Source organism: Brachyhypopomus gauderio, unplaced genomic scaffold (genome assembly GCF_052324685.1).
Source record: "Brachyhypopomus gauderio isolate BG-103 unplaced genomic scaffold, BGAUD_0.2 sc363, whole genome shotgun sequence".
Taxonomy (NCBI): domain Eukaryota; kingdom Metazoa; phylum Chordata; class Actinopteri; order Gymnotiformes; family Hypopomidae; genus Brachyhypopomus; species Brachyhypopomus gauderio.
In genome coordinates, this window is record NW_027507184.1 from 1 (window position 1) to 17,307 (window position 17,307).

Here is a 17,307-nt window from a genome sequence, read left to right on the forward strand (position 1 = left end):
TAATTAAATCTAATAGGCTTACAGCACCTGGTATTCCCAGGTGGTCTCCCATCCAAGTACTAACCAGGCCCAAACGAGCTTAGCTTCCGAGGTCAAATGAGATCGGGCGTTTTCAGGCTGGTGTGGCCGTAAGCCGTAAAACAATGCAAAGATGACCTATTTATAATGAGAGCAAAACCTGAACAACAGACATTGCTAGTTTTTTTTGCAGAACACCTTTAAGCTTGCTAATTGAATGTAAATAGCAACTCAACTATAAAAGTCACACAGCACCTGGTATTCCCAAGCTGTCTCCCATACAAGTATTAACCTGGCCTAAACCTATTTAGCTTCCTAGGTCAAATGAAATCGGGCGTTTTCAGGCTGGTGTGGCCGTAAGCCATAAAACAATGCAAAGATGATCTAATTATAACAAGAGCAAAACCTGAACAACAGAAATTGCTAGTTTTTTTGCAGAACACATTTAAGCTTGCTAATTGAATGTAAACAGCAACTCAACTATAAAAGTCACACAGCACCTGGCATTCCCAAGCTGTCTCCCATACAAGTATTAACCTGGCCCAAACCTATTTAGCTTGATAATTAAATCTAATAGGCTTACAGCACCTGGTATTCCCAGGTGGTCTCCCATCCAAGTACTAACCAGGCCCAAACGAGCTTAGCTTCCGAGGTCAAATGAGATCGGGCGTTTTCAGGCTGGTGTGGCCGTAAGCCGTAAAACAATGCAAAGATGACCTATTTATAATGAGAGCAAAACCTGAACAACAGACATTGCTAGTTTTTTTTGCAGAACACCTTTAAGCTTGCTAATTGAATGTAAATAGCAACTCAACTATAAAAGTCACACAGCACCTGGTATTCCCAAGCTGTCTCCCATACAAGTATTAACCTGGCCTAAACCTATTTAGCTTCCTAGGTCAAATGAAATCGGGCGTTTTCAGGCTGGTGTGGCCGTAAGCCATAAAACAATGCAAAGATTATCTAATTATAACAAGAGCAAAACCTGAACAACAGAAATTGCTAGTTTTTTTGCAGAACACATTTAAGCTTGATAATTAAATCTAATTGGCTTACAGCACCTGGTATTCCCAGGTGGTCTCCCATCCAAGTACTAACCAGGCCCAAACGAGCTTAGCTTCCGAGGTCAAATGAGATCGGGCGTTTTCAGGCTGGTGTGGCCGTAAGCCGTAAAAGAATGCAAAGATGACCTATTTATAATGAGAGCAAAACCTGAACAACAGACATTGCTAGTTTGTTTTGCAGAACACCTTTAAGCTTGCTAATTGAATGTAAATAGCAACTCAACTATAAAAGTCACACAGCACCTGGTATTCCCAAGCTGTCCCCCATACAAGTATTAACCTGGCCAAAACCTATTTAGCTTCCGAGGTCAAATGAGATCGGGCGTTTTCAGGCTGGTGTGGCCGCAAGCCATAAAACAATGCAAAGATTATCTAATTATAACAAGAGCAAAACCTGAACAACAGAAATTGCTAGTTTTTTTGCAGAACACATTTAAGCTTGCTAATTGAATGTAAACAGCAACTCAACTATAAAAGTCACACAGCACCTGGTATTCCCAAGCTGTCTCCCATACAAGTATTAACCTGGCCCAAACCTATTTAGCTTCCTAGGTCAAATGAGATCGGGCGTTTTCAGGCTGGTGTGGCCGTAAGCCATAAAACAATGCAAAGATTATCTAATTATAACAAGAGCAAAACCTGAACAACAGAAATTGCTAGTTTTTTTGCAGAACACATTTAAGCTTGATAATTAAATCTAATTGGCTTACAGCACCTGGTATTCCCAGGTGGTCTCCCATCCAAGTACTAACCAGGCCCAAACGAGCTTAGCTTCCGAGGTCAAATGAGATCGGGCGTTTTCAGGCTGGTGTGGCCGTAAGCCGTAAAAGAATGCAAAGATGACCTATTTATAATGAGAGCAAAACCTGAACAACAGACATTGCTAGTTTGTTTTGCAGAACACCTTTAAGCTTGCTAATTGAATGTAAATAGCAACTCAACTATAAAAGTCACACAGCACCTGGTATTCCCAAGCTGTCCCCCATACAAGTATTAACCTGGCCAAAACCTATTTAGCTTCCTAGGTCAAATGAAATCGGGCGTTTTCAGGCTGGTGTGGCCGTAAGCCATAAAACAATGCAAAGATTATCTAATTATAACAAGAGCAAAACCTGAACAACAGAAATTGCTAGTTTTTTTGCAGAACACATTTAAGCTTGCTAATTGAATGTAAACAGCAACTCAACTATAAAAGTCACACAGCACCTGGTATTCCCAAGCTGTCTCCCATACAAGTATTAACCTGGCCTAAACCTATTTAGCTTCCTAGGTCAAATGAAATCGGGCGTTTTCAGGCCGGTGTGGCCGTAAGCCATAAAACAATGCAAAGATTATCTAATTATAACAAGAGCAAAACCTGAACAACAGAAATTGCTAGTTTTTTTGCAGAACACATTTAAGCTTGCTAATTGAATGTAAACAGCAACTCAACTATAAAAGTCACACAGCACCTGGTATTCCCAAGCTGTCTCCCATACAAGTATTAACCTGGCCCAAACCTATTTAGCTTGATAATTAAATCTAATAGGCTTACAGCACCTGGTATTCCCAGGTGGTCTCCCATCCAAGTACTAACCAGGCCCAAACGAGCTTAGCTTCCGAGGTCAAATGAGATCGGGCGTTTTCAGGCTGGTGTGGCCGTAAGCCGTAAAACAATGCAAAGATGACCTATTTATAATGAGAGCAAAACCTGAACAACAGACATTGCTAGTTTTTTTTGCAGAACACCTTTAAGCTTGCTAATTGAATGTAAATAGCAACTCAACTATAAAAGTCACACAGCACCTGGTATTCCCAAGCTGTCTCCCATACAAGTATTAACCTGGCCCAAACCTATTTAGCTTCCTATTTCAAATGAGATCGGGCGTTTTCAGGTTGGTGTGGCCGTAAGCCGTAAAACAATGCAAAGATGACCTATTTATGATGAGAGCAAAACCTGAACAACAGACATTGCTAGTTTTTTTTGCAGAACACCTTTAAGCTTGCTAATTGAATGTAAATAGCAACTCAACTATAAAAGTCACACAGCACCTGGTATTCCCAAGCTGTCTCCCATACAAGTATTAACCTGGCCTAAACCTATTTAGCTTCCTAGGTCAAATGAAATCGGGCGTTTTCAGGCTGGTGTGGCCGTAAGCCATAAAACAATGCAAAGATTATCTAATTATAACAAGAGCAAAACCTGAACAACAGAAATTGCTAGTTTTTTTGCAGAACACATTTAAGCTTGATAATTAAATCTAATTGGCTTACAGCACCTGGTATTCCCAGGTGGTCTCCCATCCAAGTACTAACCAGGCCCAAACGAGCTTAGCTTCCGAGGTCAAATGAGATCGGGCGTTTTCAGGCTGGTGTGGCCGTAAGCCGTAAAAGAATGCAAAGATGACCTATTTATAATGAGAGCAAAACCTGAACAACAGACATTGCTAGTTTGTTTTGCAGAACACCTTTAAGCTTGCTAATTGAATGTAAATAGCAACTCAACTATAAAAGTCACACAGCACCTGGTATTCCCAAGCTGTCCCCCATACAAGTATTAACCTGGCCAAAACCTATTTAGCTTCCGAGGTCAAATGAGATCGGGCGTTTTCAGGCTGGTGTGGCCGCAAGCCATAAAACAATGCAAAGATTATCTAATTATAACAAGAGCAAAACCTGAACAACAGAAATTGCTAGTTTTTTTGCAGAACACATTTAAGCTTGCTAATTGAATGTAAACAGCAACTCAACTATAAAAGTCACACAGCACCTGGTATTCCCAAGCTGTCTCCCATACAAGTATTAACCTGGCCCAAACCTATTTAGCTTCCTAGGTCAAATGAGATCGGGCGTTTTCAGGCTGGTGTGGCCGTAAGCCATAAAACAATGCAAAGATTATCTAATTATAACAAGAGCAAAACCTGAACAACAGAAATTGCTAGTTTTTTTGCAGAACACATTTAAGCTTGATAATTAAATCTAATTGGCTTACAGCACCTGGTATTCCCAGGTGGTCTCCCATCCAAGTACTAACCAGGCCCAAACGAGCTTAGCTTCCGAGGTCAAATGAGATCGGGCGTTTTCAGGCTGGTGTGGCCGTAAGCCGTAAAAGAATGCAAAGATGACCTATTTATAATGAGAGCAAAACCTGAACAACAGACATTGCTAGTTTTTTTTGCAGAACACCTTTAAGCTTGCTAATTGAATGTAAATAGCAACTCAACTATAAAAGTCACACAGCACCTGGTATTCCCAAGCTGTCTCCCATACAAGTATTAACCTGGCCTAAACCTATTTAGCTTCCTAGGTCAAATGAAATCGGGCGTTTTCAGGCTGGTGTGGCCGTAAGCCATAAAACAATGCAAAGATTATCTAATTATAACAAGAGCAAAACCTGAACAACAGAAATTGCTAGTTTTTTTGCAGAACACATTTAAGCTTGCTAATTGAATGTAAACAGCAACTCAACTATAAAAGTCACACAGCACCTGGTATTCCCAAGCTGTCTCCCATACAAGTATTAACCTGGCCTAAACCTATTTAGCTTCCTAGGTCAAATGAAATCGGGCGTTTTCAGGCCGGTGTGGCCGTAAGCCATAAAACAATGCAAAGATTATCTAATTATAACAAGAGCAAAACCTGAACAACAGAAATTGCTAGTTTTTTTGCAGAACACATTTAAGCTTGCTAATTGAATGTAAACAGCAACTCAACTATAAAAGTCACACAGCACCTGGTATTCCCAAGCTGTCTCCCATACAAGTATTAACCTGGCCCAAACCTATTTAGCTTCCTAGGTCAAATGAGATCGGGCGTTTTCAGGCTGGTGTGGCCGTAAGCCATAAAACAATGCAAAGATTATCTAATTATAACAAGAGCAAAACCTGAACAACAGAAATTGCTAGTTTTTTTGCAGAACACATTTAAGCTTGATAATTAAATCTAATTGGCTTACAGCACCTGGTATTCCCAGGTGGTCTCCCATCCAAGTACTAACCAGGCCCAAACGAGCTTAGCTTCCGAGGTCAAATGAGATCGGGCGTTTTCAGGCTGGTGTGGCCGTAAGCCGTAAAAGAATGCAAAGATGACCTATTTATAATGAGAGCAAAACCTGAACAACAGACATTGCTAGTTTTTTTTGCAGAACACCTTTAAGCTTGCTAATTGAATGTAAATAGCAACTCAACTATAAAAGTCACACAGCACCTGGTATTCCCAAGCTGTCTCCCATACAAGTATTAACCTGGCCTAAACCTATTTAGCTTCCTAGGTCAAATGAAATCGGGCGTTTTCAGGCTGGTGTGGCCGTAAGCCATAAAACAATGCAAAGATTATCTAATTATAACAAGAACAAAACCTGAACAACAGAAATTGCTAGTTTTTTTGCAGAACACATTTAAGCTTGCTAATTGAATGTAAACAGCAACTCAACTATAAAAGTCACACAGCACCTGGTATTCCCAAGCTGTCTCCCATACAAGTATTAACCTGGCCCAAACCTATTTAGCTTGATAATTAAATCTAATAGGCTTACAGCACCTGGTATTCCCAGGTGGTCTCCCATCCAAGTACTAACCAGGCCCAAACGAGCTTAGCTTCCGAGGTCAAATGAGATCGGGCGTTTTCAGGCTGGTGTGGCCGTAAGCCGTAAAACAATGCAAAGATGACCTATTTATAATGAGAGCAAAACCTGAACAACAGACATTGCTAGTTTTTTTTGCAGAACACCTTTAAGCTTGCTAATTGAATGTAAATAGCAACTCAACTATAAAAGTCACACAGCACCTGGTATTCCCAAGCTGTCTCCCATACAAGTATTAACCTGGCCTAAACCTATTTAGCTTCCTAGGTCAAATGAAATCGGGCGTTTTCAGGCTGGTGTGGCCGTAAGCCATAAAACAATGCAAAGATTATCTAATTATAACAAGAGCAAAACCTGAACAACAGAAATTGCTAGTTTTTTTGCAGAACACATTTAAGCTTGCTAATTGAATGTAAACAGCAACTCAACTATAAAAGTCACACAGCACCTGGTATTCCCAAGCTGTCTCCCATACAAGTATTAACCTGGCCCAAACCTATTTAGCTTGATAATTAAATCTAATAGGCTTACAGCACCTGGTATTCCCAGGTGGTCTCCCATCCAAGTACTAACCAGGCCCAAACGAGCTTAGCTTCCGAGGTCAAATGAGATCGGGCGTTTTCAGGCTGGTGTGGCCGTAAGCCGTAAAACAATGCAAAGATGACCTATTTATAATGAGAGCAAAACCTGAACAACAGACATTGCTAGTTTTTTTTGCAGAACACCTTTAAGCTTGCTAATTGAATGTAAATAGCAACTCAACTATAAAAGTCACACAGCACCTGGTATTCCCAAGCTGTCTCCCATACAAGTATTAACCTGGCCTAAACCTATTTAGCTTCCTAGGTCAAATAGGATCGGGCGTTTTCAGGCTGGTGTGGCCGTAAGCCATAAAACAATGCAAAGATTATCTAATTATAACAAGAGCAAAACCTGAACAACAGAAATTGCTAGATTTTTGCAGAACACATTTAAGCTTGATAATTAAATCTAATAGGCTTACAGTACCTGGTATTCCCAGGTGGTCTCCCATCCAAGTACTAACCAGGCCCAAACGAGCTTAGCTTCCGAGGTCAAATGAGATCGGGCGTTTTCAGGCTGGTGTGGCCGTAAGCCGTAAAACAATGCAAAGATGACCTATTTATAATGAGAGCAAAACCTGAACAACAGACATTGCTAGTTTTTTTTGCAGAACACCTTTAAGCTTGCTAATTGAATGTAAATAGCAACTCAACTATAAAAGTCACACAGCACCTGGTATTCCCAAGCTGTCTCCCATACAAGTATTAACCTGGCCTAAACCTATTTAGCTTCCTAGGTCAAATGAAATCGGGCGTTTTCAGGCTGGTGTGGCCGTAAGCCATAAAACAATGCAAAGATTATCTAATTATAACAAGAGCAAAACCTGAACAACAGAAATTGCTAGTTTTTTTGCAGAACACATTTAAGCTTGCTAATTGAATGTAAACAGCAACTCAACTATAAAAGTCACACAGCACCTGGTATTCCCAAGCTGTCTCCCATACAAGTATTAACCTGGCCCAAACCTATTTAGCTTGATAATTAAATCTAATAGGCTTACAGCACCTGGTATTCCCAGGTGGTCTCCCATCCAAGTACTAACCAGGCCCAAACGAGCTTAGCTTCCGAGGTCAAATGAGATCGGGCGTTTTCAGGCTGGTGTGGCCGTAAGCCGTAAAACAATGCAAAGATGACCTATTTATAATGAGAGCAAAACCTGAACAACAGACATTGCTAGTTTTTTTTGCAGAACACCTTTAAGCTTGCTAATTGAATGTAAATAGCAACTCAACTATAAAAGTCACACAGCACCTGGTATTCCCAAGCTGTCTCCCATACAAGTATTAACCTGGCCTAAACCTATTTAGCTTCCTAGGTCAAATGAAATCGGGCGTTTTCAGGCTGGTGTGGCCGTAAGCCATAAAACAATGCAAAGATTATCTAATTATAACAAGAACAAAACCTGAACAACAGAAATTGCTAGTTTTTTTGCAGAACACATTTAAGCTTGCTAATTGAATGTAAACAGCAACTCAACTATAAAAGTCACACAGCACCTGGTATTCCCAAGCTGTCTCCCATACAAGTATTAACCTGGCCCAAACCTATTTAGCTTGATAATTAAATCTAATAGGCTTACAGCACCTGGTATTCCCAGGTGGTCTCCCATCCAAGTACTAACCAGGCCCAAACGAGCTTAGCTTCCGAGGTCAAATGAGATCGGGCGTTTTCAGGCTGGTGTGGCCGTAAGCCGTAAAACAATGCAAAGATGACCTATTTATAATGAGAGCAAAACCTGAACAACAGACATTGCTAGTTTTTTTTGCAGAACACCTTTAAGCTTGCTAATTGAATGTAAATAGCAACTCAACTATAAAAGTCACACAGCACCTGGTATTCCCAAGCTGTCTCCCATACAAGTATTAACCTGGCCTAAACCTATTTAGCTTCCTAGGTCAAATGAAATCGGGCGTTTTCAGGCTGGTGTGGCCGTAAGCCATAAAACAATGCAAAGATGATCTAATTATAACAAGAGCAAAACCTGAACAACAGAAATTGCTAGTTTTTTTGCAGAACACATTTAAGCTTGCTAATTGAATGTAAACAGCAACTCAACTATAAAAGTCACACAGCACCTGGCATTCCCAAGCTGTCTCCCATACAAGTATTAACCTGGCCCAAACCTATTTAGCTTGATAATTAAATCTAATAGGCTTACAGCACCTGGTATTCCCAGGTGGTCTCCCATCCAAGTACTAACCAGGCCCAAACGAGCTTAGCTTCCGAGGTCAAATGAGATCGGGCGTTTTCAGGCTGGTGTGGCCGTAAGCCGTAAAACAATGCAAAGATGACCTATTTATAATGAGAGCAAAACCTGAACAACAGACATTGCTAGTTTTTTTTGCAGAACACCTTTAAGCTTGCTAATTGAATGTAAATAGCAACTCAACTATAAAAGTCACACAGCACCTGGTATTCCCAAGCTGTCTCCCATACAAGTATTAACCTGGCCTAAACCTATTTAGCTTCCTAGGTCAAATGAAATCGGGCGTTTTCAGGCTGGTGTGGCCGTAAGCCATAAAACAATGCAAAGATTATCTAATTATAACAAGAGCAAAACCTGAACAACAGAAATTGCTAGTTTTTTTGCAGAACACATTTAAGCTTGATAATTAAATCTAATTGGCTTACAGCACCTGGTATTCCCAGGTGGTCTCCCATCCAAGTACTAACCAGGCCCAAACGAGCTTAGCTTCCGAGGTCAAATGAGATCGGGCGTTTTCAGGCTGGTGTGGCCGTAAGCCGTAAAAGAATGCAAAGATGACCTATTTATAATGAGAGCAAAACCTGAACAACAGACATTGCTAGTTTGTTTTGCAGAACACCTTTAAGCTTGCTAATTGAATGTAAATAGCAACTCAACTATAAAAGTCACACAGCACCTGGTATTCCCAAGCTGTCCCCCATACAAGTATTAACCTGGCCAAAACCTATTTAGCTTCCGAGGTCAAATGAGATCGGGCGTTTTCAGGCTGGTGTGGCCGCAAGCCATAAAACAATGCAAAGATTATCTAATTATAACAAGAGCAAAACCTGAACAACAGAAATTGCTAGTTTTTTTGCAGAACACATTTAAGCTTGCTAATTGAATGTAAACAGCAACTCAACTATAAAAGTCACACAGCACCTGGTATTCCCAAGCTGTCTCCCATACAAGTATTAACCTGGCCCAAACCTATTTAGCTTCCTAGGTCAAATGAGATCGGGCGTTTTCAGGCTGGTGTGGCCGTAAGCCATAAAACAATGCAAAGATTATCTAATTATAACAAGAGCAAAACCTGAACAACAGAAATTGCTAGTTTTTTTGCAGAACACATTTAAGCTTGATAATTAAATCTAATTGGCTTACAGCACCTGGTATTCCCAGGTGGTCTCCCATCCAAGTACTAACCAGGCCCAAACGAGCTTAGCTTCCGAGGTCAAATGAGATCGGGCGTTTTCAGGCTGGTGTGGCCGTAAGCCGTAAAAGAATGCAAAGATGACCTATTTATAATGAGAGCAAAACCTGAACAACAGACATTGCTAGTTTGTTTTGCAGAACACCTTTAAGCTTGCTAATTGAATGTAAATAGCAACTCAACTATAAAAGTCACACAGCACCTGGTATTCCCAAGCTGTCCCCCATACAAGTATTAACCTGGCCAAAACCTATTTAGCTTCCTAGGTCAAATGAAATCGGGCGTTTTCAGGCTGGTGTGGCCGTAAGCCATAAAACAATGCAAAGATTATCTAATTATAACAAGAGCAAAACCTGAACAACAGAAATTGCTAGTTTTTTTGCAGAACACATTTAAGCTTGCTAATTGAATGTAAACAGCAACTCAACTATAAAAGTCACACAGCACCTGGTATTCCCAAGCTGTCTCCCATACAAGTATTAACCTGGCCTAAACCTATTTAGCTTCCTAGGTCAAATGAAATCGGGCGTTTTCAGGCCGGTGTGGCCGTAAGCCATAAAACAATGCAAAGATTATCTAATTATAACAAGAGCAAAACCTGAACAACAGAAATTGCTAGTTTTTTTGCAGAACACATTTAAGCTTGCTAATTGAATGTAAACAGCAACTCAACTATAAAAGTCACACAGCACCTGGTATTCCCAAGCTGTCTCCCATACAAGTATTAACCTGGCCCAAACCTATTTAGCTTGATAATTAAATCTAATAGGCTTACAGCACCTGGTATTCCCAGGTGGTCTCCCATCCAAGTACTAACCAGGCCCAAACGAGCTTAGCTTCCGAGGTCAAATGAGATCGGGCGTTTTCAGGCTGGTGTGGCCGTAAGCCGTAAAACAATGCAAAGATGACCTATTTATAATGAGAGCAAAACCTGAACAACAGACATTGCTAGTTTTTTTTGCAGAACACCTTTAAGCTTGCTAATTGAATGTAAATAGCAACTCAACTATAAAAGTCACACAGCACCTGGTATTCCCAAGCTGTCTCCCATACAAGTATTAACCTGGCCCAAACCTATTTAGCTTCCTATTTCAAATGAGATCGGGCGTTTTCAGGTTGGTGTGGCCGTAAGCCGTAAAACAATGCAAAGATGACCTATTTATGATGAGAGCAAAACCTGAACAACAGACATTGCTAGTTTTTTTTGCAGAACACCTTTAAGCTTGCTAATTGAATGTAAATAGCAACTCAACTATAAAAGTCACACAGCACCTGGTATTCCCAAGCTGTCTCCCATACAAGTATTAACCTGGCCTAAACCTATTTAGCTTCCTAGGTCAAATGAAATCGGGCGTTTTCAGGCTGGTGTGGCCGTAAGCCATAAAACAATGCAAAGATTATCTAATTATAACAAGAGCAAAACCTGAACAACAGAAATTGCTAGTTTTTTTGCAGAACACATTTAAGCTTGATAATTAAATCTAATTGGCTTACAGCACCTGGTATTCCCAGGTGGTCTCCCATCCAAGTACTAACCAGGCCCAAACGAGCTTAGCTTCCGAGGTCAAATGAGATCGGGCGTTTTCAGGCTGGTGTGGCCGTAAGCCGTAAAAGAATGCAAAGATGACCTATTTATAATGAGAGCAAAACCTGAACAACAGACATTGCTAGTTTGTTTTGCAGAACACCTTTAAGCTTGCTAATTGAATGTAAATAGCAACTCAACTATAAAAGTCACACAGCACCTGGTATTCCCAAGCTGTCCCCCATACAAGTATTAACCTGGCCAAAACCTATTTAGCTTCCGAGGTCAAATGAGATCGGGCGTTTTCAGGCTGGTGTGGCCGCAAGCCATAAAACAATGCAAAGATTATCTAATTATAACAAGAGCAAAACCTGAACAACAGAAATTGCTAGTTTTTTTGCAGAACACATTTAAGCTTGCTAATTGAATGTAAACAGCAACTCAACTATAAAAGTCACACAGCACCTGGTATTCCCAAGCTGTCTCCCATACAAGTATTAACCTGGCCCAAACCTATTTAGCTTCCTAGGTCAAATGAGATCGGGCGTTTTCAGGCTGGTGTGGCCGTAAGCCATAAAACAATGCAAAGATTATCTAATTATAACAAGAGCAAAACCTGAACAACAGAAATTGCTAGTTTTTTTGCAGAACACATTTAAGCTTGATAATTAAATCTAATTGGCTTACAGCACCTGGTATTCCCAGGTGGTCTCCCATCCAAGTACTAACCAGGCCCAAACGAGCTTAGCTTCCGAGGTCAAATGAGATCGGGCGTTTTCAGGCTGGTGTGGCCGTAAGCCGTAAAAGAATGCAAAGATGACCTATTTATAATGAGAGCAAAACCTGAACAACAGACATTGCTAGTTTTTTTTGCAGAACACCTTTAAGCTTGCTAATTGAATGTAAATAGCAACTCAACTATAAAAGTCACACAGCACCTGGTATTCCCAAGCTGTCTCCCATACAAGTATTAACCTGGCCTAAACCTATTTAGCTTCCTAGGTCAAATGAAATCGGGCGTTTTCAGGCTGGTGTGGCCGTAAGCCATAAAACAATGCAAAGATTATCTAATTATAACAAGAGCAAAACCTGAACAACAGAAATTGCTAGTTTTTTTGCAGAACACATTTAAGCTTGCTAATTGAATGTAAACAGCAACTCAACTATAAAAGTCACACAGCACCTGGTATTCCCAAGCTGTCTCCCATACAAGTATTAACCTGGCCTAAACCTATTTAGCTTCCTAGGTCAAATGAAATCGGGCGTTTTCAGGCCGGTGTGGCCGTAAGCCATAAAACAATGCAAAGATTATCTAATTATAACAAGAGCAAAACCTGAACAACAGAAATTGCTAGTTTTTTTGCAGAACACATTTAAGCTTGCTAATTGAATGTAAACAGCAACTCAACTATAAAAGTCACACAGCACCTGGTATTCCCAAGCTGTCTCCCATACAAGTATTAACCTGGCCCAAACCTATTTAGCTTCCTAGGTCAAATGAGATCGGGCGTTTTCAGGCTGGTGTGGCCGTAAGCCATAAAACAATGCAAAGATTATCTAATTATAACAAGAGCAAAACCTGAACAACAGAAATTGCTAGTTTTTTTGCAGAACACATTTAAGCTTGATAATTAAATCTAATTGGCTTACAGCACCTGGTATTCCCAGGTGGTCTCCCATCCAAGTACTAACCAGGCCCAAACGAGCTTAGCTTCCGAGGTCAAATGAGATCGGGCGTTTTCAGGCTGGTGTGGCCGTAAGCCGTAAAAGAATGCAAAGATGACCTATTTATAATGAGAGCAAAACCTGAACAACAGACATTGCTAGTTTTTTTTGCAGAACACCTTTAAGCTTGCTAATTGAATGTAAATAGCAACTCAACTATAAAAGTCACACAGCACCTGGTATTCCCAAGCTGTCTCCCATACAAGTATTAACCTGGCCTAAACCTATTTAGCTTCCTAGGTCAAATGAAATCGGGCGTTTTCAGGCTGGTGTGGCCGTAAGCCATAAAACAATGCAAAGATTATCTAATTATAACAAGAACAAAACCTGAACAACAGAAATTGCTAGTTTTTTTGCAGAACACATTTAAGCTTGCTAATTGAATGTAAACAGCAACTCAACTATAAAAGTCACACAGCACCTGGTATTCCCAAGCTGTCTCCCATACAAGTATTAACCTGGCCCAAACCTATTTAGCTTGATAATTAAATCTAATAGGCTTACAGCACCTGGTATTCCCAGGTGGTCTCCCATCCAAGTACTAACCAGGCCCAAACGAGCTTAGCTTCCGAGGTCAAATGAGATCGGGCGTTTTCAGGCTGGTGTGGCCGTAAGCCGTAAAACAATGCAAAGATGACCTATTTATAATGAGAGCAAAACCTGAACAACAGACATTGCTAGTTTTTTTTGCAGAACACCTTTAAGCTTGCTAATTGAATGTAAATAGCAACTCAACTATAAAAGTCACACAGCACCTGGTATTCCCAAGCTGTCTCCCATACAAGTATTAACCTGGCCCAAACCTATTTAGCTTCCTATTTCAAATGAGATCGGGCGTTTTCAGGTTGGTGTGGCCGTAAGCCGTAAAACAATGCAAAGATGACCTATTTATGATGAGAGCAAAACCTGAACAACAGACATTGCTAGTTTTTTTTGCAGAACACCTTTAAGCTTGCTAATTGAATGTAAATAGCAACTCAACTATAAAAGTCACACAGCACCTGGTATTCCCAAGCTGTCTCCCATACAAGTATTAACCTGGCCTAAACCTATTTAGCTTCCTAGGTCAAATGAAATCGGGCGTTTTCAGGCTGGTGTGGCCGTAAGCCATAAAACAATGCAAAGATTATCTAATTATAACAAGAGCAAAACCTGAACAACAGAAATTGCTAGTTTTTTTGCAGAACACATTTAAGCTTGATAATTAAATCTAATTGGCTTACAGCACCTGGTATTCCCAGGTGGTCTCCCATCCAAGTACTAACCAGGCCCAAACGAGCTTAGCTTCCGAGGTCAAATGAGATCGGGCGTTTTCAGGCTGGTGTGGCCGTAAGCCGTAAAAGAATGCAAAGATGACCTATTTATAATGAGAGCAAAACCTGAACAACAGACATTGCTAGTTTGTTTTGCAGAACACCTTTAAGCTTGCTAATTGAATGTAAATAGCAACTCAACTATAAAAGTCACACAGCACCTGGTATTCCCAAGCTGTCCCCCATACAAGTATTAACCTGGCCAAAACCTATTTAGCTTCCGAGGTCAAATGAGATCGGGCGTTTTCAGGCTGGTGTGGCCGCAAGCCATAAAACAATGCAAAGATTATCTAATTATAACAAGAGCAAAACCTGAACAACAGAAATTGCTAGTTTTTTTGCAGAACACATTTAAGCTTGCTAATTGAATGTAAACAGCAACTCAACTATAAAAGTCACACAGCACCTGGTATTCCCAAGCTGTCTCCCATACAAGTATTAACCTGGCCCAAACCTATTTAGCTTCCTAGGTCAAATGAGATCGGGCGTTTTCAGGCTGGTGTGGCCGTAAGCCATAAAACAATGCAAAGATTATCTAATTATAACAAGAGCAAAACCTGAACAACAGAAATTGCTAGTTTTTTTGCAGAACACATTTAAGCTTGATAATTAAATCTAATTGGCTTACAGCACCTGGTATTCCCAGGTGGTCTCCCATCCAAGTACTAACCAGGCCCAAACGAGCTTAGCTTCCGAGGTCAAATGAGATCGGGCGTTTTCAGGCTGGTGTGGCCGTAAGCCGTAAAAGAATGCAAAGATGACCTATTTATAATGAGAGCAAAACCTGAACAACAGACATTGCTAGTTTTTTTTGCAGAACACCTTTAAGCTTGCTAATTGAATGTAAATAGCAACTCAACTATAAAAGTCACACAGCACCTGGTATTCCCAAGCTGTCTCCCATACAAGTATTAACCTGGCCTAAACCTATTTAGCTTCCTAGGTCAAATGAAATCGGGCGTTTTCAGGCTGGTGTGGCCGTAAGCCATAAAACAATGCAAAGATTATCTAATTATAACAAGAGCAAAACCTGAACAACAGAAATTGCTAGTTTTTTTGCAGAACACATTTAAGCTTGCTAATTGAATGTAAACAGCAACTCAACTATAAAAGTCACACAGCACCTGGTATTCCCAAGCTGTCTCCCATACAAGTATTAACCTGGCCTAAACCTATTTAGCTTCCTAGGTCAAATGAAATCGGGCGTTTTCAGGCCGGTGTGGCCGTAAGCCATAAAACAATGCAAAGATTATCTAATTATAACAAGAGCAAAACCTGAACAACAGAAATTGCTAGTTTTTTTGCAGAACACATTTAAGCTTGCTAATTGAATGTAAACAGCAACTCAACTATAAAAGTCACACAGCACCTGGTATTCCCAAGCTGTCTCCCATACAAGTATTAACCTGGCCCAAACCTATTTAGCTTCCTAGGTCAAATGAGATCGGGCGTTTTCAGGCTGGTGTGGCCGTAAGCCATAAAACAATGCAAAGATTATCTAATTATAACAAGAGCAAAACCTGAACAACAGAAATTGCTAGTTTTTTTGCAGAACACATTTAAGCTTGATAATTAAATCTAATTGGCTTACAGCACCTGGTATTCCCAGGTGGTCTCCCATCCAAGTACTAACCAGGCCCAAACGAGCTTAGCTTCCGAGGTCAAATGAGATCGGGCGTTTTCAGGCTGGTGTGGCCGTAAGCCGTAAAAGAATGCAAAGATGACCTATTTATAATGAGAGCAAAACCTGAACAACAGACATTGCTAGTTTTTTTTGCAGAACACCTTTAAGCTTGCTAATTGAATGTAAATAGCAACTCAACTATAAAAGTCACACAGCACCTGGTATTCCCAAGCTGTCTCCCATACAAGTATTAACCTGGCCTAAACCTATTTAGCTTCCTAGGTCAAATGAAATCGGGCGTTTTCAGGCTGGTGTGGCCGTAAGCCATAAAACAATGCAAAGATTATCTAATTATAACAAGAACAAAACCTGAACAACAGAAATTGCTAGTTTTTTTGCAGAACACATTTAAGCTTGCTAATTGAATGTAAACAGCAACTCAACTATAAAAGTCACACAGCACCTGGTATTCCCAAGCTGTCTCCCATACAAGTATTAACCTGGCCCAAACCTATTTAGCTTGATAATTAAATCTAATAGGCTTACAGCACCTGGTATTCCCAGGTGGTCTCCCATCCAAGTACTAACCAGGCCCAAACGAGCTTAGCTTCCGAGGTCAAATGAGATCGGGCGTTTTCAGGCTGGTGTGGCCGTAAGCCGTAAAACAATGCAAAGATGACCTATTTATAATGAGAGCAAAACCTGAACAACAGACATTGCTAGTTTTTTTTGCAGAACACCTTTAAGCTTGCTAATTGAATGTAAATAGCAACTCAACTATAAAAGTCACACAGCACCTGGTATTCCCAAGCTGTCTCCCATACAAGTATTAACCTGGCCTAAACCTATTTAGCTTCCTAGGTCAAATGAAATCGGGCGTTTTCAGGCTGGTGTGGCCGTAAGCCATAAAACAATGCAAAGATTATCTAATTATAACAAGAGCAAAACCTGAACAACAGAAATTGCTAGTTTTTTTGCAGAACACATTTAAGCTTGATAATTAAATCTAATTGGCTTACAGCACCTGGTATTCCCAGGTGGTCTCCCATCCAAGTACTAACCAGGCCCAAACGAGCTTAGCTTCCGAGGTCAAATGAGATCGGGCGTTTTCAGGCTGGTGTGGCCGTAAGCCGTAAAAGAATGCAAAGATGACCTATTTATAATGAGAGCAAAACCTGAACAACAGACATTGCTAGTTTGTTTTGCAGAACACCTTTAAGCTTGCTAATTGAATGTAAATAGCAACTCAACTATAAAAGTCACACAGCACCTGGTATTCCCAAGCTGTCCCCCATACAAGTATTAACCTGGCCAAAACCTATTTAGCTTCCGAGGTCAAATGAGATCGGGCGTTTTCAGGCTGGTGTGGCCGCAAGCCATAAAACAATGCAAAGATTATCTAATTATAACAAGAGCAAAACCTGAACAACAGAAATTGCTAGTTTTTTTGCAGAACACATTTAAGCTTGCTAATTGAATGTAAACAGCAACTCAACT

At 40.5% G+C, this 17,307-nt stretch overlaps 26 non-coding genes and 40 pseudogenes across 26 annotated transcripts; all 66 read right to left on the bottom strand.

Moving 5' to 3' along the window:
* Positions 1 to 15: 15 nt before the first annotated feature.
* On the bottom strand, positions 16 to 134 carry LOC143505053 (5S ribosomal RNA). The gene has a single exon (XR_013127747.1). It is a non-coding gene; the product is annotated as a 5S ribosomal RNA (ribosomal RNA).
* A 127-nt stretch (positions 135 to 261) lies between these two features.
* On the bottom strand, positions 262 to 380 carry LOC143505215 (5S ribosomal RNA; annotated as a pseudogene).
* Positions 381 to 594: 214 nt separating this feature from the next.
* LOC143505169 (5S ribosomal RNA) lies at positions 595 to 713 on the bottom strand. The gene has a single exon (XR_013127828.1). It is a non-coding gene; the product is annotated as a 5S ribosomal RNA (ribosomal RNA).
* Positions 714 to 840: 127 nt separating this feature from the next.
* On the bottom strand, positions 841 to 959 carry LOC143505216 (5S ribosomal RNA; annotated as a pseudogene).
* Positions 960 to 1,067: 108 nt separating this feature from the next.
* Positions 1,068 to 1,186, bottom strand: LOC143505281 (5S ribosomal RNA). Its single transcript, XR_013127839.1, has one exon. It is a non-coding gene; the product is annotated as a 5S ribosomal RNA (ribosomal RNA).
* Positions 1,187 to 1,313: 127 nt separating this feature from the next.
* Positions 1,314 to 1,432, bottom strand: LOC143505181 (5S ribosomal RNA; annotated as a pseudogene).
* Positions 1,433 to 1,558: 126 nt separating this feature from the next.
* LOC143505130 (5S ribosomal RNA) lies at positions 1,559 to 1,677 on the bottom strand (annotated as a pseudogene).
* Positions 1,678 to 1,785: 108 nt separating this feature from the next.
* LOC143505341 (5S ribosomal RNA) lies at positions 1,786 to 1,904 on the bottom strand. The gene has a single exon (XR_013127850.1). It is a non-coding gene; the product is annotated as a 5S ribosomal RNA (ribosomal RNA).
* A 372-nt stretch (positions 1,905 to 2,276) lies between these two features.
* LOC143505318 (5S ribosomal RNA) lies at positions 2,277 to 2,395 on the bottom strand (annotated as a pseudogene).
* A 214-nt stretch (positions 2,396 to 2,609) lies between these two features.
* Positions 2,610 to 2,728, bottom strand: LOC143505352 (5S ribosomal RNA). The gene has a single exon (XR_013127861.1). It is a non-coding gene; the product is annotated as a 5S ribosomal RNA (ribosomal RNA).
* A 127-nt stretch (positions 2,729 to 2,855) lies between these two features.
* Positions 2,856 to 2,974, bottom strand: LOC143505171 (5S ribosomal RNA; annotated as a pseudogene).
* A 127-nt stretch (positions 2,975 to 3,101) lies between these two features.
* LOC143505217 (5S ribosomal RNA) lies at positions 3,102 to 3,220 on the bottom strand (annotated as a pseudogene).
* A 108-nt stretch (positions 3,221 to 3,328) lies between these two features.
* On the bottom strand, positions 3,329 to 3,447 carry LOC143505059 (5S ribosomal RNA). The gene has a single exon (XR_013127753.1). It is a non-coding gene; the product is annotated as a 5S ribosomal RNA (ribosomal RNA).
* A 127-nt stretch (positions 3,448 to 3,574) lies between these two features.
* LOC143505182 (5S ribosomal RNA) lies at positions 3,575 to 3,693 on the bottom strand (annotated as a pseudogene).
* Positions 3,694 to 3,819: 126 nt separating this feature from the next.
* On the bottom strand, positions 3,820 to 3,938 carry LOC143505131 (5S ribosomal RNA; annotated as a pseudogene).
* Positions 3,939 to 4,046: 108 nt separating this feature from the next.
* LOC143505071 (5S ribosomal RNA) lies at positions 4,047 to 4,165 on the bottom strand. The gene has a single exon (XR_013127764.1). It is a non-coding gene; the product is annotated as a 5S ribosomal RNA (ribosomal RNA).
* Positions 4,166 to 4,292: 127 nt separating this feature from the next.
* LOC143505218 (5S ribosomal RNA) lies at positions 4,293 to 4,411 on the bottom strand (annotated as a pseudogene).
* Positions 4,412 to 4,537: 126 nt separating this feature from the next.
* On the bottom strand, positions 4,538 to 4,656 carry LOC143505319 (5S ribosomal RNA; annotated as a pseudogene).
* Positions 4,657 to 4,782: 126 nt separating this feature from the next.
* LOC143505132 (5S ribosomal RNA) lies at positions 4,783 to 4,901 on the bottom strand (annotated as a pseudogene).
* A 108-nt stretch (positions 4,902 to 5,009) lies between these two features.
* LOC143505082 (5S ribosomal RNA) lies at positions 5,010 to 5,128 on the bottom strand. The gene has a single exon (XR_013127777.1). It is a non-coding gene; the product is annotated as a 5S ribosomal RNA (ribosomal RNA).
* A 127-nt stretch (positions 5,129 to 5,255) lies between these two features.
* LOC143505219 (5S ribosomal RNA) lies at positions 5,256 to 5,374 on the bottom strand (annotated as a pseudogene).
* A 214-nt stretch (positions 5,375 to 5,588) lies between these two features.
* On the bottom strand, positions 5,589 to 5,707 carry LOC143505094 (5S ribosomal RNA). The gene has a single exon (XR_013127789.1). It is a non-coding gene; the product is annotated as a 5S ribosomal RNA (ribosomal RNA).
* A 127-nt stretch (positions 5,708 to 5,834) lies between these two features.
* Positions 5,835 to 5,953, bottom strand: LOC143505221 (5S ribosomal RNA; annotated as a pseudogene).
* A 214-nt stretch (positions 5,954 to 6,167) lies between these two features.
* Positions 6,168 to 6,286, bottom strand: LOC143505105 (5S ribosomal RNA). The gene has a single exon (XR_013127800.1). It is a non-coding gene; the product is annotated as a 5S ribosomal RNA (ribosomal RNA).
* A 127-nt stretch (positions 6,287 to 6,413) lies between these two features.
* Positions 6,414 to 6,532, bottom strand: LOC143505213 (5S ribosomal RNA; annotated as a pseudogene).
* Positions 6,533 to 6,639: 107 nt separating this feature from the next.
* Positions 6,640 to 6,758, bottom strand: LOC143505119 (5S ribosomal RNA). The gene has a single exon (XR_013127814.1). It is a non-coding gene; the product is annotated as a 5S ribosomal RNA (ribosomal RNA).
* Positions 6,759 to 6,885: 127 nt separating this feature from the next.
* Positions 6,886 to 7,004, bottom strand: LOC143505222 (5S ribosomal RNA; annotated as a pseudogene).
* Positions 7,005 to 7,218: 214 nt separating this feature from the next.
* On the bottom strand, positions 7,219 to 7,337 carry LOC143505116 (5S ribosomal RNA). Its single transcript, XR_013127811.1, has one exon. It is a non-coding gene; the product is annotated as a 5S ribosomal RNA (ribosomal RNA).
* Positions 7,338 to 7,464: 127 nt separating this feature from the next.
* Positions 7,465 to 7,583, bottom strand: LOC143505223 (5S ribosomal RNA; annotated as a pseudogene).
* A 214-nt stretch (positions 7,584 to 7,797) lies between these two features.
* Positions 7,798 to 7,916, bottom strand: LOC143505128 (5S ribosomal RNA). Its single transcript, XR_013127822.1, has one exon. It is a non-coding gene; the product is annotated as a 5S ribosomal RNA (ribosomal RNA).
* Positions 7,917 to 8,043: 127 nt separating this feature from the next.
* Positions 8,044 to 8,162, bottom strand: LOC143505224 (5S ribosomal RNA; annotated as a pseudogene).
* Positions 8,163 to 8,376: 214 nt separating this feature from the next.
* On the bottom strand, positions 8,377 to 8,495 carry LOC143505139 (5S ribosomal RNA). The gene has a single exon (XR_013127825.1). It is a non-coding gene; the product is annotated as a 5S ribosomal RNA (ribosomal RNA).
* Positions 8,496 to 8,622: 127 nt separating this feature from the next.
* LOC143505225 (5S ribosomal RNA) lies at positions 8,623 to 8,741 on the bottom strand (annotated as a pseudogene).
* A 108-nt stretch (positions 8,742 to 8,849) lies between these two features.
* LOC143505151 (5S ribosomal RNA) lies at positions 8,850 to 8,968 on the bottom strand. The gene has a single exon (XR_013127826.1). It is a non-coding gene; the product is annotated as a 5S ribosomal RNA (ribosomal RNA).
* A 127-nt stretch (positions 8,969 to 9,095) lies between these two features.
* Positions 9,096 to 9,214, bottom strand: LOC143505183 (5S ribosomal RNA; annotated as a pseudogene).
* Positions 9,215 to 9,340: 126 nt separating this feature from the next.
* On the bottom strand, positions 9,341 to 9,459 carry LOC143505133 (5S ribosomal RNA; annotated as a pseudogene).
* Positions 9,460 to 9,567: 108 nt separating this feature from the next.
* Positions 9,568 to 9,686, bottom strand: LOC143505163 (5S ribosomal RNA). Its single transcript, XR_013127827.1, has one exon. It is a non-coding gene; the product is annotated as a 5S ribosomal RNA (ribosomal RNA).
* A 372-nt stretch (positions 9,687 to 10,058) lies between these two features.
* Positions 10,059 to 10,177, bottom strand: LOC143505322 (5S ribosomal RNA; annotated as a pseudogene).
* Positions 10,178 to 10,391: 214 nt separating this feature from the next.
* LOC143505175 (5S ribosomal RNA) lies at positions 10,392 to 10,510 on the bottom strand. The gene has a single exon (XR_013127829.1). It is a non-coding gene; the product is annotated as a 5S ribosomal RNA (ribosomal RNA).
* A 127-nt stretch (positions 10,511 to 10,637) lies between these two features.
* LOC143505172 (5S ribosomal RNA) lies at positions 10,638 to 10,756 on the bottom strand (annotated as a pseudogene).
* Positions 10,757 to 10,883: 127 nt separating this feature from the next.
* Positions 10,884 to 11,002, bottom strand: LOC143505226 (5S ribosomal RNA; annotated as a pseudogene).
* A 108-nt stretch (positions 11,003 to 11,110) lies between these two features.
* Positions 11,111 to 11,229, bottom strand: LOC143505187 (5S ribosomal RNA). The gene has a single exon (XR_013127830.1). It is a non-coding gene; the product is annotated as a 5S ribosomal RNA (ribosomal RNA).
* A 127-nt stretch (positions 11,230 to 11,356) lies between these two features.
* Positions 11,357 to 11,475, bottom strand: LOC143505184 (5S ribosomal RNA; annotated as a pseudogene).
* Positions 11,476 to 11,601: 126 nt separating this feature from the next.
* On the bottom strand, positions 11,602 to 11,720 carry LOC143505134 (5S ribosomal RNA; annotated as a pseudogene).
* Positions 11,721 to 11,828: 108 nt separating this feature from the next.
* LOC143505198 (5S ribosomal RNA) lies at positions 11,829 to 11,947 on the bottom strand. The gene has a single exon (XR_013127831.1). It is a non-coding gene; the product is annotated as a 5S ribosomal RNA (ribosomal RNA).
* A 127-nt stretch (positions 11,948 to 12,074) lies between these two features.
* On the bottom strand, positions 12,075 to 12,193 carry LOC143505227 (5S ribosomal RNA; annotated as a pseudogene).
* Positions 12,194 to 12,319: 126 nt separating this feature from the next.
* On the bottom strand, positions 12,320 to 12,438 carry LOC143505323 (5S ribosomal RNA; annotated as a pseudogene).
* A 126-nt stretch (positions 12,439 to 12,564) lies between these two features.
* LOC143505135 (5S ribosomal RNA) lies at positions 12,565 to 12,683 on the bottom strand (annotated as a pseudogene).
* Positions 12,684 to 12,791: 108 nt separating this feature from the next.
* LOC143505209 (5S ribosomal RNA) lies at positions 12,792 to 12,910 on the bottom strand. Its single transcript, XR_013127832.1, has one exon. It is a non-coding gene; the product is annotated as a 5S ribosomal RNA (ribosomal RNA).
* A 127-nt stretch (positions 12,911 to 13,037) lies between these two features.
* LOC143505228 (5S ribosomal RNA) lies at positions 13,038 to 13,156 on the bottom strand (annotated as a pseudogene).
* A 214-nt stretch (positions 13,157 to 13,370) lies between these two features.
* LOC143505220 (5S ribosomal RNA) lies at positions 13,371 to 13,489 on the bottom strand. Its single transcript, XR_013127833.1, has one exon. It is a non-coding gene; the product is annotated as a 5S ribosomal RNA (ribosomal RNA).
* Positions 13,490 to 13,616: 127 nt separating this feature from the next.
* Positions 13,617 to 13,735, bottom strand: LOC143505173 (5S ribosomal RNA; annotated as a pseudogene).
* A 127-nt stretch (positions 13,736 to 13,862) lies between these two features.
* LOC143505229 (5S ribosomal RNA) lies at positions 13,863 to 13,981 on the bottom strand (annotated as a pseudogene).
* A 108-nt stretch (positions 13,982 to 14,089) lies between these two features.
* LOC143505231 (5S ribosomal RNA) lies at positions 14,090 to 14,208 on the bottom strand. The gene has a single exon (XR_013127834.1). It is a non-coding gene; the product is annotated as a 5S ribosomal RNA (ribosomal RNA).
* Positions 14,209 to 14,335: 127 nt separating this feature from the next.
* LOC143505186 (5S ribosomal RNA) lies at positions 14,336 to 14,454 on the bottom strand (annotated as a pseudogene).
* Positions 14,455 to 14,580: 126 nt separating this feature from the next.
* Positions 14,581 to 14,699, bottom strand: LOC143505136 (5S ribosomal RNA; annotated as a pseudogene).
* A 108-nt stretch (positions 14,700 to 14,807) lies between these two features.
* On the bottom strand, positions 14,808 to 14,926 carry LOC143505242 (5S ribosomal RNA). The gene has a single exon (XR_013127835.1). It is a non-coding gene; the product is annotated as a 5S ribosomal RNA (ribosomal RNA).
* A 127-nt stretch (positions 14,927 to 15,053) lies between these two features.
* On the bottom strand, positions 15,054 to 15,172 carry LOC143505230 (5S ribosomal RNA; annotated as a pseudogene).
* A 126-nt stretch (positions 15,173 to 15,298) lies between these two features.
* Positions 15,299 to 15,417, bottom strand: LOC143505324 (5S ribosomal RNA; annotated as a pseudogene).
* Positions 15,418 to 15,543: 126 nt separating this feature from the next.
* Positions 15,544 to 15,662, bottom strand: LOC143505137 (5S ribosomal RNA; annotated as a pseudogene).
* Positions 15,663 to 15,770: 108 nt separating this feature from the next.
* LOC143505253 (5S ribosomal RNA) lies at positions 15,771 to 15,889 on the bottom strand. Its single transcript, XR_013127836.1, has one exon. It is a non-coding gene; the product is annotated as a 5S ribosomal RNA (ribosomal RNA).
* Positions 15,890 to 16,016: 127 nt separating this feature from the next.
* LOC143505232 (5S ribosomal RNA) lies at positions 16,017 to 16,135 on the bottom strand (annotated as a pseudogene).
* Positions 16,136 to 16,349: 214 nt separating this feature from the next.
* LOC143505264 (5S ribosomal RNA) lies at positions 16,350 to 16,468 on the bottom strand. Its single transcript, XR_013127837.1, has one exon. It is a non-coding gene; the product is annotated as a 5S ribosomal RNA (ribosomal RNA).
* Positions 16,469 to 16,595: 127 nt separating this feature from the next.
* Positions 16,596 to 16,714, bottom strand: LOC143505233 (5S ribosomal RNA; annotated as a pseudogene).
* Positions 16,715 to 16,822: 108 nt separating this feature from the next.
* Positions 16,823 to 16,941, bottom strand: LOC143505275 (5S ribosomal RNA). Its single transcript, XR_013127838.1, has one exon. It is a non-coding gene; the product is annotated as a 5S ribosomal RNA (ribosomal RNA).
* Positions 16,942 to 17,068: 127 nt separating this feature from the next.
* On the bottom strand, positions 17,069 to 17,187 carry LOC143505188 (5S ribosomal RNA; annotated as a pseudogene).
* Positions 17,188 to 17,307: the final 120 nt, after the last annotated feature.